The 17,500-nt window shown below is 39.9% G+C and overlaps 1 long non-coding RNA gene across 5 annotated transcripts in view; it reads left to right on the top strand.

The window, feature by feature from the left end:
• The window catches only part of LOC135099771 (uncharacterized), a 177,448-nt gene that overhangs the window by 106,193 nt on the left and 53,755 nt on the right, over window positions 1-17,500 (top strand). The window contains exon 3 of one of the 5 annotated variants that reach the window (XR_010268359.1): window positions 10,818-12,049. The exons of 3 other annotated variants lie outside the window; for them this stretch is intronic. This is a non-coding gene — a long non-coding RNA (uncharacterized LOC135099771). Of the gene's footprint in view, window positions 1-9,996; window positions 10,016-10,817; window positions 12,050-17,500 lie in introns of those variants that run through there. One more of the 5 variants, XR_010268360.1, reaches the window with a different exon arrangement.

Genomic DNA, 17,500 nt, shown 5'->3' with positions numbered 1-17,500 from the left:
CACACACACACACACACACACACACACACACACACACACACACACACACACACACACACACACACACACACACACACACACACACACACACACACACCACACACACACACACACACACACACACACACACACACACACACCAAGAAGATTGTTACACACTTTACTATGCTTTCTTCTCCCTTAATAGCATCTGGAGAAGCAAATGAGGTGCCGTAAGAAAGATAGTCATGTCACTGCACGAACTAAGAATATGTTACTTTTATTTTTTTCTGTTTTAGTCATTATTTTGTGTTACGTGTTTAGCTTTTCCTTCATTCCTTCTTTCATTTTATAACTATCAGGTATATTTCATTTTAGGGATGACGGGAAAAAAATAATAATGTAATCAAGACCCTTTCAAATTAATTAACTTCATGAACTAAATACATAAATTTTCTTATTTTCTTTCATTATCTTTGTGTAGCGACATTTAGGTGTATTTTTTTTTTCATTTTTTATTTCATCAGGTAACACTAAATGCATAGGTTTTTGTGTATGAGAGAAAACCTTCGTAACAGAAAATATTTTTTTCTTGTTTTCTGTAAGGAAAACTTCCTTAGATTCATTACTAGGAAATTCTTCAAGTTTCTTCCGTGTTACCTCTACTTAAAATTATGGAAACTTTCCAATAGAATAACTTGTCAAAGTTTACCAGCACTGCCTAAGACGGAACTAACATTCTCACACTGCATACAAACACACACGTGCAGATACATGCAGTGTTTTTGTACATTCGGGAATTTATATACAAAGTTCATTATAGTGGGAGCTTGATCAATGAGAAAAAAAGGGTTGTTCTTTAGATGCTCGGTGTGTAGTATAGGAAAAGGAATTGAAAGAGGAGGAAGAAAAGAGGCAACAAAGCGAAATTATGTTGTCTTGTACCTCTTTCCTTCGGATGTGTAGTGAAGGAAAAAAGAAGACTAAAAGGTGAATGAGAGCGAACGAAACTGCTTATTCCCATACCTCTCCGATCGTCTTGTCTTGTCATGCCTGTAGTGTGAGAAGACGACGACGAAGAACAAAAGAAGGGCGAAATTGTCCAGACTCGTATTTCTCTTGTTTGGATGTGTGGCGTATACTGCGTGGGATAGGAACGAGGAGGAAGGAAAGGAGAACGAAGAGGAGGACAGCGAGATAAAGGTGTGGCTCTTTTCACTGAAGACCCGTGATGGACATCGGAGTGTTAATTTTTACTAACACATTTACTGCTGGACAAATGTTTCCCGCACAACCACTTACAACTTTTTAAGGCTTTTTTTTTTTTTTTTTTTTTGTCCTTCAGTCTCCTAAATACATCTGTAGTCTAGAAAAAAAAAATCCCTTTCTCTTCTTTTCTGTCTCTATGCATTTTTTTTTTTTTGTCATAGTGTCCTGAATGTTAGCAGAAAAGATTACCATAGCAGTAAAAAGATTAATTAACTAATGGATTCATTCACTTATTTATTTCGTTAAGCTCATCAGTCTCTTCATCAGGCGGCAGTTTTTTTTTTTTTTTTTTTTTTTGACGGAGAAAGTTGTAACCATGAACGACGAGGAAGCGAGAAGGACGAGGACGAGCTGAAAAAAAAAAAAGCGTGGAGGAAGAAGAAATGGGAGAGATAGATAACTGGGACACAAAAAAGAAAGATGGGAAGGGATAGGAAATGGGGGAAAAATAAATGGTGCAGGTATAAAGGAAATAAACTAGGAAAATAGATCAGTGGAGGACGGGAAAGCAAAATCTGGAGAAAAGAGACAGCGAGATGAAAGTGGAGAAGGATAAGAATTGGAGCAGATAGGAAATAGAAAATGGAAATATAAAAAGGAAGAAAACGAGAAGAGGAAAGTGGAAAGAAAAAAATAAATGGAGGAGATAGAGGAATGGAAAAATGGAAAAAAGAAAGATGAGGAGAGAGAAGACGATTAGAGGAAAGTAAGAAGGAAAAGAAAATGAAACATATGTATAGGAGGGTAAGCTGGCAAAGATGAGAAGGAAGAAAAAAGGGAGAGAAAAAAGGAAAACGATGAGATAAAGGATTGTAAAGCGAAAAAGAAAGACAACGAAGACTAGGAGAGGAAAGTCGGGAGGAAAAGGAAATGGAGGACGTAGAGGAATGGAAGAAGAAGAGAAAAATAGAAGACAGAGGAGAAAGAAATGGGACAGGTACAAAAAATAAATAAAAAAGAAGACAAGAAATATACACTGACAACGAAGGGACGGAAACAAAGAGGGGATAAGGAGCTGAGGAGAAAGAGGAGGAGGAGGAGGAGGAGGAGGAAGAGGAGGAGGAGGAAGTACAGTAAGATCCATTCAACATTTTTCATTATACCTTGGCGTTTACTATTACTCACCTGATGGCAACAATGAAAATGGATCAGCTGGAGATCACCTGGAGGTCATAGGTCGCGGAGGTCAAGCTGGAGGAGGAGGAGGAGGAGGAGGAGGAGGAGGAGGAGGAGGAGGAGGAGGAGGAGGAGGAGGAAGAGGAGGAGGAGAAAGAGGAGGAGGAGGAGGAGGAGGAGGAGGAGGAAGAAGAGGAGGAGGAGAAAGAAGGTAAAGGATGAACGGCCGAGGCAAGGCTGAGGATTTACATGTAACCGAGTCTGGCATCGATTTTTAGAAGCCGGTGAATGAGAGAGCAAACTAGCACTGCCATCCTCGTCCTCCTCCTCCTCCTCCTCCTCCTCCTCCTCTTCCTCCTCCTCCTCCTCCTCCTCCTCCTCCTCCTCCCTCCTCCTCCTCCTCGTCCTCCTCCTCCCCTCCTACTCCTCCCCCTCTCGCTGCTGTTCATTGACACCTGATGACGACTTGAAGGAGGAGCAGGAAGGAGATTACCACCACCACTATCACAACCACCACCACCAAGAACACCACCACCAACAACAACAACAGCAGCTACAACAACAACAACAACAACAACAACAACAACAACAACAACGGCTACAACAACAACAACAACAACAGCAGCAGCAGCAGCAGCAGCAGCAGCAGCAGCAGCAGCAGCAACAACAACAACAACAACAACAACAACAACAACAACAACAACAACAACAACAGTAACGAGAGAGGGAATACGAAAGCAACATCAAGTGCAACAAAGTAATGATAACACTATGTAACACAATTTAGAAAATAACACTTAACAAGTAAGTGTTATTTTCTAATTCTATTCATTGAAAAAAACAATAGAAAATGGTCATTATTCCTGTCAAACTTTTCTTTTGTGGCTTTTAAAATGAATTTTTTCCCCAAAATAGCTAAATTTCACCATTTTTCCAGATGCTGTCACAGAGAAATTCTTTGTTCTTGTCATGATGAATTGACCACATATGAAGCAGAATGCATCTGGAGAATGACTGCAGCCTCTTGATGCCATTTCACCTCTTGTGATGTGTCTCCTCAGGCAGCCAAAGCAGAACTGATTGGTGGTCTGCAAGCCCCTACTTTTATAGAGTCAAGCAGTACTCTAGAATATTCTTAGTCTTTCTAGAATGTGTTCCAGAATGTTCTCAATCTTTCTAGAACTTTCTTGAACCTACTTTAGAATATTCTGAATCATTCTAGAAAATTCTTGTAGATTCTAGAAAATTTTACATATGTCTACCGTATTCTAGAAAGTTCTAGAATATTCTGGAAATGTTTACTTTGAATAGAATGTTCTGAAATGTTCTAGAAACTTCTAAAAGTGTCTGGTAGAACATTCTGGAAGATTTGAGAAGATTTTTTAAATGTAAGCAAATTCTTCTAAATATGAGAAATTTGCTAGATCTGGTCAGTTCAAGCATGAGCTTATTAAAATTAAAAATATTTAGAACACTTTATATTCATTCTTTCGTTGTTTTAACTTATTTGCAAAATTTTAAAAACAATTAGATAAGTAACTGAGATTTTGCAAAGGTCTTTACTTGACATGAAAACCAATAGTAACTCATACTATAATGAAATAAGGCAAAAATGTAAATTCATTGTTCTAACCACAAAACCAAAGTTTTAGGATCAAAATAAATATTTTTCTATTTTGTTTAGATGGAAACAACTGGAAAATTATGGTTTGGGGCCAAGGACAAGACAAAAGTGAAATTTTGTTACATAGCGTAATAGCACCATCATCATCATCATCATCATTATCGTCGCCGTCGTCATCATCATCAGCATCATCATCAGCGTCATGATCTACCTCAGCAGCAGCAGCAGCAGTAGCAGCACAACAACAGCAACAACAACAACAACAACAACAACAACAACAAGGATAGGAGGGGAAGGAGAAGGAGCAGGAGGAGGAGGAGGAGGAGAAATAGACAAAACCAAACATAACAAACAGCTACAACAACAACAACAACAACAGCGGCAGCAGGAGCAGCAGCAGCAGCAGCAGCAACAACAACAACAACAACAACAACAACAACAACAACAACAACAACAACAATAATAACCCTTTCCTCACCACCACCACAAACAACAACTAATACAACTACAGCAACGACACGACTTCTACAGCCACCACCACCACCGCCAAACCACAAGAGGAAGAGGAAGAAGGAGCAAGGAAGAAAATAAAGAGGAATATAGAAAACGAGAAGGCCAGAAGAATCCTGAAGTATTGTAACTAATTTGCTTTATCAGTCTGCACTTTCTCCACATCTTTCTTGATAGTGGGAGGGAAGGGAGTGAGAAGTAAGAAAATATAAATTGATGATGATAAGGAGGAGGAGGAGGAACAGGAGAAGGAGGAAGAAAAAGAAGAGGAGAAAGAGGAAAGAAAGATAACAACGAATGTGAAAAATGGTAAAAATTTGAATAAATTCGTGTGTGCGTGCTTGTATGTATGTGTGTGTGTGTGTGTGTGTGTGTGTGTGTGTGTGTGTGTGTGTGTGTGTGTGTGTGTGTGTGTTAGGTTTCATAATATTTACACAAAAACTCAAACTATACACTTTTACTGATCCATTAAATGCAACGCCATGAACTCTCTATGATGAGAGAGAGAGAGAGAGAGAGAGAGAGAGAGAGAGAGAGAGAGAGAGAGAGAGAGAGAGAGAGAGAGAGAGAGAGAGCGCGAGAGGGCATAAATAACTACCAAAAAGACATCGCAACAAAAGAAGTCATCAGGTCTTCGCTCTGTGCAACGACCTCTTGGCTGGAGAGAAAGAGAGGAGGGACAGGATGAGGAAGAGGAGGGGGGGGATGATTATGAAAAGAAAAAGAAGAGAAAGAAGAAAAGGAGAGAGAGACGACTGAAAGAGGAGAGGGACGATAACAGCTAAGGGAAAGGAAAATCAGGAAGAGGAGGGGGAGGGGAAGGAAGCATTGAAGGTGAAGAAAAAGAGAGATAAAAAAAAGAAGAGAGAAAGGCGAAAGGAGAAGTAAGAAAGACGAAAATGAGAGAGAGAGAGAGAGAGAGAGAGAGAGAGAGAGAGAGAGAGAGAGAGAGAGAGAGAGAGAGAGAGAGAGAGAGAGAGAGAGACCAAATAAAAGAAAAATATAAGAATAAGGAAGAGGAAGAAGAAAGGGAAACTGTGAACATGAAATAGAAGAGGGAGAAGGAAAGGAGGAGGAGAAATAAGAAGACTGAAGGATGAGATGGAAGTGAACAAAACGAAGATATGGTTGAGAGAGAGAGAGAGAGGTGGAGTGGGGGAGAGGTAGAATAGAGAAGTCATGAGGGGTTGCAAGTTTAGCATCAAAAGGAGGATTACGTTTCAGCAGCGTCATGGAGAGTCTCGCAGTCCCTTTACGCCTCAACGGTATTAGTAGCCTTTCACAGTCAGCAGCCAGTTCCGACGTTATCAGCTGTTCTTGTAGTCAGGAGCATATATGGGTAACATTTCCATATAAATTCTATTTAAATAAATCCCATCCACGAAGATTCATTTATTATTCTGTCTCTCTCCAATGATTAAACTCCCACAACATAATTAAACCTAACCTGACCAAGTCTAACCTAATTTAACCTAGCATAACATAACAATTGATTTACATAAGAACATAAGAAATAAGGGAAACTGCAAGAAGCGACCAGGCTTACACGTGGCAATTCCTGTATGAAGTATACCTACTTATTTCCATCTATTATCCCCATCCATAAACCTGTCTAATCTTCTCTTAAAGCTCTCTAATGTTCTAGCACTAACAGCATGATTACTGAATCCGTTCCACTCATCTACCACTCTATTTTGAGAACCATTTTTTTTTTTCTATCCTTCCTAAACCTAAATTTTTCAAGCTTGAACCCGTTATTTCTTGTTCTACCCTGGTTGCTGATCCTAAGAATTTTGCTTACATCCCCCTTGTTATAACCCTTATACCACTTAAAGACTTCTATCAGGTCCCCTCTTAACCTACGTCTCTCTAAAGAATATAAATTTAACAGCTTCAATCTCGCCTCGTAAGGAATACTCCTCATCCCCTGTATCCTTTTAGTCATTCTCCTCTGTACTGATTCTAATAGACCTATATCTTTCCTGTAATGGGACCAGAACTGCACAGCGTAGTCTAGATGAGGTCTGACCAGCGCCAAGTATAACTTTGATATTACTTCCGGCCTTCTACTTTTAACACTCCTAAAAATTAATCCTAGTGCCCTATTTGCCCTGTTTCTGGCCTCTATGCATTGTTTTCCTAGACGGAGTTCAGAGCTAACTATAACTCTTTCTATAAACTTTTCTATAAACTATAAATCTTTCTCGTACCTTATAGCCACCAGAGTTTGGTTTATTACTGTGGACAGGAATAGTGAAAATCATATGGAGAGAACTTACAGTACTCTCCGAAGTACAAGTGACCAGTGCACCAGGAGTCCCTTCACGCGTCAGCTGCAGAGTAAATCGAGTCCTTTTAGATATCAATAGTCGGGAATCAGCACAGCAGTCTGTAGGCCATTCAGTTTGTAAAAATTAAGTATTATGAGGCAGTAATTAGGTGGGTAGGCACAAAGCAGAGTTGAGTTATCAATTAGCAGGTCAATGCAATCAGCAGACAGCTCATCAGTCAGCAATGAAACCAAATGTCAGAGGTTAGTAATTTCATATGTATTGTCTTCCTGTGCGCGTCACGCCATGCTCGCATGACTTGATTGTTACGAAACGTTTCTGTGGTGTTCCTATCAGCAGCACCACTTGTTGTTTATGGCAGTGATGGTAACGGTAGACGTACCAATAACATTACTTGAAGCAGCAGCAGCAGCATCAACAGAAGCAGCAGCAGCAGTAGTAGTAGTAGTAGTAGTAGTAGTAGTAGTAGTAGTAGTAGTAGTAGTAGTAGTAGCAGCAGCAGCAGCAGCAGCACCAGCAGCAGGAGCAGCAGCAGCAACAGAAGCAACAACAGCAGCAGCAGCAGCAGCAGCAGCAGCAGCAGCAGCAGCAGTAGTAGCAGTAGTAGTAGTAGTAGTAGTAGTAGTAGTAGTAAAAGTAGTAGTAGTAGTAGTACTAGTAGTAGTAGTTGTTGTTATTGTTGTTGTTTTATTATTAGTAGTAGTAGTAGAAGTAGTAGTAGTAGTAGTAGTAGTAGTAGTAGTAGTAGTAGTAGTAGTAGTAGCAGTAGTGGCAGGAGCAGCAGCAGCAGCAGCAACGGCGGCAGCAACAACAGTAGCAGCAGCAGCAGTAACAGCAGCAGCAGCAGCAACAGTAGTAGTAGTTGTTGTTTCTTCTTCTTTCCCTCCTTTTTTTCAATCACATAACACCACTTCTATCACATCTATCTCTAAAGCTGAACTCTTCGCTCAAACCTTTGCTAAAAACTCAACCTTGGATGATTCAGGGCTTGCTCCTCCCTCTCCTTCACCTTCTGACTACTTCATGCTACCTACTAAAATCCTTCTCAATGATGTTTTCATGCCCTCGCTGGCCTAAACCCTTGTAAGGCTTATGGCCCTGATGGGATTCCTCCTATTGTTCTCCGAAACTGCGCCTCCGTGCTCGCACCTTGCCTAGTCAAACTCTCAACTCTGTCTGTCAACATTTACCTTTCCTTCTTGCTGGAAACTCCTAAAAATCCCTCTAACTACCGTCCTATTGTTTTAATTTCCTGCCTATCAAAAAAATCTGAATGTATCATTAACAGGAAGATTCTTAAACATCTATCTCTTCCCAACCTTCTATCTGATCGCCAGTATGGGTTCCGTCAAGGCCGTTCTACTGATGATCTGGCTTTTCTCACTGAGTCTTGGTTATCCTCTTTTAGAGATTTTGGTTAAACTTTTACTGTTGTCTTAGACATATCAAAAGTTTTTGATACAGTCTGACACAAATCTTTGGTTTCCAAACTACTCTCCTACAGCTTTTATTCTTCTCTCTGTAACTTCATCTCAAGTTTCCTTTCTGACCGTTCTATTGCTGCTTTGGTAGATGGTCACTGTTTTTCTCCTAACTCTATTAACAGTGATGTTCCTCAGGGTTCTTTCCCATCACCCACTCTCTTTCTATTGTTCGTCAAAGATCTTCTAAACGAAACTTCTCCGATCCACGCCTACGCTGATGATATCACCCTGCACTTTTCCACATCTTTTCAAAGACGTCCCGGAAGTTAACAGTTCACGCAGGGAAGCCATAGAACGCTTGACTTTTGATCTCTCTAAAATTTCTGATTTGGGGCAGAGCAAACTTGGTATTGTTCAATGTCTCAAAAACCCAATCCCTCCATCTGTCATCTCGACACAACTTTCAGACAACTATCCCCTCTTCTTCAATGACACTCAACTGTCCCCCTCTTCTACATTGAACATCCTTTGTCTATCCTTTTCCTATAATCTAAATTGGAAACTTCACATCTCATCTCTAGCTAAAACAGCATCTATGAAGTTAGGTGTTTTGAGACGTCTCCGCCAGTTTTTCTCACCCACGCAGATGCTAACTCTGTACAAGAGCCTTATCCGTCCATGTATGGAGTATGGTTCACATACCGGGGGAGGGAGGAACTTCCACTCATACATCCTTCCATTCATCCTTTTAGACAGGGTGGAATCAAAAGCTTTTCGTCTCATCAACTCCTCTTCTCAAACTTAATATCTTCAGCCTCTTTCTCATCGGCGCAATGTTGCATCTATTGCTATCTTCTACCGCTATTTTCATGCTAACTGCTCTTCTGATCTTGCTAACTACATGCCTCCCCTCCTCCCGTGGCCTCTTTACATAAGACTTTCTTCTTTCTCTCGCCCCTATTCTGTCCACCTCTCTAATGCAAGAGTTAACCAGTATTCTCAATCATTCATCCTTTTCTCTGGTAAACTCTGAAACTCCCCTGCCTGCTTCTGTATTTCCACCTTCCTATGACTTGAATTCCTTCAAGAGGGAGGTTTCAAGACACTCATTCTTCAATTTTTGACTACCGCTTCGGACCCTACTCGGGGACCGGTATCTCAGTGGGCTTTTTTTTTTTTTTTTTTTATTGTATTTTTGCTGCCCTTGACCGGTGTCCTCCTACATAAAAAATAGTAGTAGTAGTAGTAGTAGTAGTAGTAGTAGTAGTAGTAGTAGTAGTAGTAGTAGTAGTAGTAGTTGTTGTTGTTGTTGTTGTTGTTGTTGTTGTTGTTGTTGTTGTTGTTGTTGTTGTTGTTGTTGCTGTAACAGCTGCACCAGTAGTACTATTGGAAGAGAGAGAGAGAGAGAGAGAGAGAGAGAGAGAGAGAGAGAGAGAGAGAGAGAGAGAGAGAGAGAGAGAGAGAGGGGGGGGGGGGGAATAGGTTTGCTGTGACCTTCAGGTAATAGAACAATAACCTGGATGGAACCTGCCACCTGTCTTCACTTGAGTAATTAATGTTCCCCTGCCTTTCCAATCTCGCGCTGCTCCCCATCCACACTCACTTACGTCACTTCATTTGCTTTCCACTGCATTTTCTCTTTCATGAATCCTGATGGGACTTCTGTGTATCTTCCTTCTCCTCATACCATCAAGATTATCAATCTACCAATCTACTTCCCTCCACTCATCATCCCATTTGGCAGCCTTTCCCTATCACGCTTCATCCACTCTCACCCCTCCAGCGTAGCGCCAATAGCCTCAGGACAATGTCGCCATCTGATTCAGGCAACCGTGGCGGAGAATCAGCAGAGGCAACTCATCCACGTCCCTCATTTTCTGGCCCCTCGTGAACCAGTATCTCCTTGCCATATATCAAGGACGAGGCTGGAGAGGAGAGGATTGAAACGTACATTGATTCGCGGCGCAGATAAATGACGCGTCGGATCACGGGGCGAGTGCAGTAAGATCATGGACGGTGGCTGTGTCTTGCAGCGTGTGAGCGCTGGGCTGATTCTCTGGAGTTATTACTTTTTTATCTGAATTTGGACAGGACTGAGTTATATTCGTAATGGCTAATCTTTTAATACAGAATCATCTCATTTTACTTTCATATTTACATGTGTGCTGTCTGCGGTGTGTGCGCCATAGTTATGGTAAACTCTATAACTCTCTACCTGTTTCTATGTTTTTCCTCTCCCTTCACTTCCTTCGAGGTGGACTGTTTCGGGAGAGGAGTATAAAGACACCTATGAACTAAATTTGCAGATCTGACTGGAACCTCTTATCAGCTTTAGAGGAGCGTCAATTTAATATTTTAGTTGTTTTATTTGTTCATTTTTGTAATCATTGTCCATGTTCCTTTACCAATAAAAATGAATAGATGAATAAATCAATGATACATCACGTGAAGGCCTTCTTTGCAGCAGAGCATCCGTGCTGGAGTGCGGAGGGTGTAGTGGGGAAAGATGAGGGGCAGTTTCAACGGGTGCTGAATAATTTTGAATTGTATTTACTGCAATATCAAGGAATTATGAATCGAAGAAAATGAAAGGACTTTTTCCAGATACAAGGAAAGGAAAATATGGCAGATGTTCATGTGGTAGGATTAAAGCTGCCCCTTCACGTCACAGTGAACGAACACAGACAAGTCGATGGGAGAGCCAAGGCAGGAGGATGGGGACTGACGGGTATCCACATGTGACGCAGGCCATCACGTCAGGTCCCAAACACCTTCATTGCATTTTACCAGTGCTCTGCAAAAATGTAATATCATTTTAACATAATTACTTCTACCATTATAGCTGCAGTAACATTGTGAGACATATCATCATAAAAGCACGCGGAATCTACTTAATCAACTAATGAGTTCAGTATGAAAAAAAAAAAAAAATACAAAATCTTTGTTTCCTTAATTAGGAAATATGATAACTTGTTTCGGTCTTAGTCTACGGAACGTTTTCTATCGTTATTGTATTATTTTTTTCACCATTGCTGTTGTTGATGTTATTTTCTGAGCAACGGACAGCAGTATCGTTAGGGACTTAAAAAAAAATATCTCCCGTAGAAAAAGTTTTGAAAATTTCAACCATCTGTGTCAATGTTGTGTTTCCATTTTTGGGAAACACGGTTATTTGTACTAAATCAAATCCATGATTGCATCCTGCTAGAGTTAAGTTTCTGTAATTCATGCGAAAACTAAGATTAAGAAAAAATAAATAAGTATATAAAAATGAATAAATAGATAAATGAAAATATGAAAAAATAATAAAAGTAGTAAAAATGTATTTTTTAAAAGATGTCGCATTCACCTGAAAAATGTAGTATGCAGTTGACTGTTGAGTGGTGGTGGATGAGGGAGAGGGACAAGGGGAAGGGATTTTGATGGCATAAGTGTTGACACATTTTGAAGTGATTCAGCTGATAATAAGTCTTGGTGCAGTAATTAATGGAAACCAGAGTAATGTTACTTTGACTGAATTACTATAATGACACAGGACGAGTTAGATATTGAGATGTTTGGGTGATGCATCTCGACTTCAGTGAGTTAACCAATACCGTCACTCTTTCTTCCCTTTTTACTTGTAAACTGTGGAGTATGTAATTTCTCCGTGCGACTTGGCCATGTTTAAGTTTCGAAACACCGGCATTGTTGAATTGGTTCTACCTTCGGAATTACTTTTTTTTTTTTTTTTTTGTGACAGTGGGCCTTTCTTTCTGAAATTGTTTTTTGCTCTTGGTCTACCTCCTTTGTGCACAATGAATAATAAATAAATAAATAAAACACCATCAAAATCCGTTGCATATTTATTTGATTGCATACTACATGGTTTTCTAGCCTAATTTAACAAGCTCGCCAAAACAAAGCTAGAAAAAAGAAAATTTTTGTAGCAGCTCTTAACGTTCTTATTATTTAGTTCTTAAATAAATATTTTTCGTAATTGGCATGTAAAGCCTTGAGAGTGTGGAAACAGGTAAAAACTGAACAGTGTGAGTCAGACGGAAAAGACTCACAATCACTTGTGTTGGGTCATGAATGCTTTGTGGTTATACTAGCAGGATCTGACGCCCTCTCATGCAGAGGTGATGTGTGATGTAATGCAGAGGTGACGAATCTTCCTCACTTAAGCCTGTGAAAGGTGTTGTGAGCAGAGGTGGTGTTTGAGTGGCCCCACCCTGCTCTTAAGGGACATCATACTGGAGTTTGTGAGGAAAGGATACGTTATAGAACAACAGGCCTCGTGGAAATAGATGTAACAAGAGCTGACATGATACTCCAAATTAAGATCTATAGTGAAAACAAATCAAGATCTCTGTAAATAAGGAATGGTTGTATATCTATTGAGAAGGAAATATTGTGTGCAGTGGGTTGGCAGTAAATGGAATTAGTTTTTTTTTCTAATTAATTAATCCTTTTAGGGCATTGAATTGAAGTGGGTCTGCAATGTGATCTCAGGCTAGGCGCTCCTTGGTGCCTTGATTCGTGTCCCTAGCCTTGTCTCTGATGGGAAAATAGTGTGCTGAAGTGGCGCTGCATGCAGAATGGCGTCGCCTACGTAATGGTGGATGGAACACATAAGGAAGTAATTCAAACAGGAAGAACTGGTGGTCATAGAGAACTCAGTGGAGCCGAACTATTGATAGGCCTTGTATAAGAATATTAATTGAGAGTTCTGTTGGTAGTTCTGAGTTAGTGATTCTTTTTTGTTTTCGTTATCTTAATAGTCTTTGGAGTTATTTGATATTTGTTGGCGTGTAGAGCTAAATTAATATACTCATCCTTGTTATAAAGTACATTTGTGTCTATTTTTGCTGCACTCATCTGCGGACAAGGGGGTGGCCTGGCAGAGCCTAGCCCCTAGACCAACGCTCTCATACGTTGACATTTCCTGGTCCGTGTGTGTGTGTGTGTGTGTGTGTGTGTGTGTGTGTGTGTGTGTGTGTGTGTGTGTGTGTGTGTGTGAAGCCACGTGTTTTCGTGTTTATTTGGGACTGGGCTTTGCTTAGCGAGAATTCCTCCTTCCATAAAACAATGGTAATGAGAGAAAAAAAAAAATAACTAAGCCAGGATCAAGTACTATTTCTTATTTCAGTAAGTTTGCATTAAGGGAACACGTTACAGTTTTGTGTGTGTGTGTGTCACATACTCCTGAAGCGAGGACACTGATAAACAAAAAGATACTCGATTGCTGCTCTAACCTTGTCTTCCTCATGGCTGTTGTTGCGTGAAATTTATTTATTCATACTGAAATGATAACACACACAAGCCGTTGCTTTTTTGTTCCTTTGTTATGATGTACCTCAGTGAGTAAGATCTCTGAGGGCGAAGAGTTATGCAAGGCTCATTAACTCCATTCTGATCAATCTTGTCCCTTGTGTACTCGCGCTACCACTCAGGAGACATAATGAACACTGAGGAGCTGCACCGAAGCCTTATAGGAATGAGGAACATGACAACAGTTGCAAGACAGTCTGTGTGTGGAAGATAATCAATGCACTTGTCGAAAACAGGAAAACACACGGGACTTTGCTTCATCATCATTTCTACATATCGTACAGTGTAACATTATTGTAAATATTGGTTCTCTCAGTGCCTTGAATTATCCATGCGTAAAATATTTTTTTTCCCCGTCTGCAGTTTTATGACAGAAGTCAAGCCGCGCTTTCCTCTGGGAGTGTAATTTGCATATCTGGTTGTGAAGGGGGAGAGGGAGATAGGTCAAGGGGGAAAGACATCGAATTTGTTTACACATGCAGATCCTCGCTATCCTTACTTTTACTAGCTTACCTTGCCTTAGGTACCTTACTATATCTTGCTTTACCATACCTTGCCTTACCTCACCTTACATTACCTTACTTACATAATTATATATCATAATTACTATCTAAACTACTTTACCACCATACTCACCCACTGCCTTGTCTTTCCGAAGCCGCACACACATCCACGTGCACCAATAGACACGCCGACACAACCGACACTCAAAGCCACCCACAGCCACAACCACCCACTCCTACAAGTACACACATTCACATGCACATCCAAACCCACCCCACACAGCAACATCTACGAATACATTCAACGATACCCACTCGCCTCCACATAAACACACGTAATCCATATCCATCCCACAGCCATATACTGTACATCTATAGCCACATCTAGCTACGACCACTCTTACTTAGTCACACTCACCCACAGCTACAGTTATTTACAGAAACATTCACAACCACATCCACAACGCATTCAAAACACCCAAGCACTCAATCCCAGCTCCCGTCCCCTACATTCATAATCCAAACTGATGAACTTATTCTGAAGTTAGATAATCTACGTAGACGACAGTGGACAGAAAAGGAAGGGATGGAAGGAAATACGTATGCATGTTCAAGTGGGGCGATGCGTGTTATGATGAACGTGCGTCGTGTGTAGATAACATTGTAACGATGATTGGTAAGAAGAGAGGGGAGTGAAGTGAAGGAAAGGTTACGAGTCTGTACAGCCTCTGGGCGATAAGGAATGAATGCTGAGTGCTCGAGACACACACACACACACACACACACACACACACACACACAGAGAGAGAGAGAGAGAGAGAGAGAGAGAGAGAGAGAGAGAGAGAGAGAGAGAGAGAGAGAGAGAGAGAGAGAATCATCATCGTCATATCATCATAATCATAATAATATTCACAACAACAACAACAATAACGACAACAACGACAACTACAATAATAATAATAATAATAATAATAATAATAATAATAATAATAATAATAATAATAACAATAATAATAATAATAATAATAATAATGATGATGATGATAATAATAATAATAATAATAATAATAATAATAATAATAATAATAATAATAATAATTATTATTATTATTATTATTATTATCATTATTATTATTATTATTATTATTATTATTATTATTATTATTATTATTATTTATTGACCTTCATATATTATACTGTATAAGAGAATGTAAGGCACTGAGTATTTTCAAGGGACAATGAGCCGTAGGTGTGTTACGGACCCATATTTTACTTGCGCACCTATTTCTATTGCTGCGATGTCCATATTGTATGAATTCAAGAAATATATAATGGTTTCACACGCAGTATAGGAGTTGTAAAATCTAAGGTTATAATGCCGTACTAAAGATTTAGTAAATTTGCAATTACCAATTGCCAAGTACCAGCTAACACAGAGAGAGAGAGAGAGAGAGAGAGAGAGAGAGAGAGAGAGAGAGAGAGAGAGAGAGAGAGAGAGAGAGAGAGAGAGAGAACGCCGGTGCCTTCTCCTCACAAGCTTCCGGGGCGATCAGAGAGACAAGGCAGGCAAGGTAGTGTTCCGGGAGATGGTCGAGTGGGCGCGGCGAGCCACCCCATCCAGTCACTGAGGAAGAGGAGAGGAACCCAACTCGTCTTTAATAATTTTTACAAAAGATTCCTTCACTCATCCCTCTATACGATTTTGCTGCATCACCGACTTTAAATTTAGCTTTATTTCAGCTCCTTTCTTACCCGATACTTTCGTCTTTGCCTCGCCTTCCATATCTAGCTAGGTCTTTTCCCTCGCGGACACAAAAACACTGATTTTTTTTTTCAGTATTAACTTCATTAATTCGCTTTCTTATGTTGTATTATGTTTCATTTTTAAAGTTAAGCAAGAGCGGTTGTTGTGATAAGATGCATAGACAAGGTAAGAGAGAAGTGATTGATTAAAGGTTTGAAGGAGGTGCGGTGACCAAGATTACTGTCACCAGAGGTAGAGGACGACGAAGACAGATGACCGATATGGAAAATACATTGAAGGAAAAAAAGAGCTAGGAATTCGAGAAGGTAGAGGCGAGTGTTTGCAAGAAGACAGCAAGTCGACAAAATGAACTTAATAAAACGACCATATGGTTCCATCCATCATATTAGAGATAATTTGATGAGAAAAGAGAAACAGAGAGTTATGGAAGGAGGAAAAAGTGAAGCTAATGAGAAAATAATGGACGTGCGCCTATATCTAAAACGGAATTATGAAATAAGAGTCAAGAGAAAAGAAAGGCGGCGTGAAGGAGAATATATTTTTATCAGAGATTATATATATATATATATATATATATATATATATATATATATATATATATATATATATATATATATATATATATATATATATATATATATATATATATATATATATATATATATATATATATATATATATATATATATATATATATATATATATATTAGAGAGAGAGAGAGAGAGAGAGAGAGAGAGAGAGAGAGAGAGAGAGAGAGAGAGAGAGAGAAAATCTTCATCGCCTTCGTTAATGAGTTGTTTTTATTCCTACTAGCATCTTCTATTTTCAATATAATCCCTCTTAACACCAAAACCAAAAGTACCAGCAGCGCAAATAATCCCTCATTTTCCTTCCTTGAAGGTCAGTGGCACGTAAGGAACTTAAGGAGGTGGCACACATGACTAACGCTATCTGAAATGCCTCAGATACCGTAGTAGGTTATTTTAAACTAGACGCATAAAGATATGGTAAACTACCGTAACTAACATCAGTGTCAGGTGAGAGAGTTTTCTCTGATCCGCTCTGATAATAAAGAGAACGGAGAAATTGTTGGGAGACATTTGTAAAACGGTGGTCGTCGTTCTGCGTGGAAAGAGAGAGAGAGAGAGAGAGAGAGAGAGAGAGAGAGAGAGAGAGAGAGAGAGAGAGAGAGAGAGAGAGAATGTTATCAGACGAAGGAGAGGGTGGGATTGGTGAAGGTGATAGGACAAGGATAACAGGTGAGATGACGCGGAACAGAAGGAAATGTGGAAATAGGAGTGTGTGAGGAAATTTTTTTTTTTTTTGTTTCTTACATAAACTCTAATGATGCACCTTTAATCCCCAGAAATGAGACTATAGTGTTTCTTAAGCGTTTACACAGAAAGTAACACACACACACACACACACACACACACACACACACACACACACACACACACACACACACACACATACACACACTTGGTTTTTCCCACTCACTCAGGTCTAGGAATGAAAAACAGCGCAAAAGCTGAGCTATTATTCCAATCTCTGAATAATGAGGACAGGAAAATGCAGCTGCTTGGCTCAGGAGGAATGTCTTGGCAGAAAGTAAAGGGGGTGAAAGGGCAGGAAGGAAGGCATTGTTCTCACAGCCACCTGAGCTGTCTCCACACACACACACACACACACACACACACACACA

This window comes from Scylla paramamosain, chromosome 4 (assembly GCF_035594125.1).
Source record: "Scylla paramamosain isolate STU-SP2022 chromosome 4, ASM3559412v1, whole genome shotgun sequence".
Classification (NCBI taxonomy): domain Eukaryota; kingdom Metazoa; phylum Arthropoda; class Malacostraca; order Decapoda; family Portunidae; genus Scylla; species Scylla paramamosain.
This window is presented reverse-complemented; position numbering and strand designations above follow the sequence as displayed.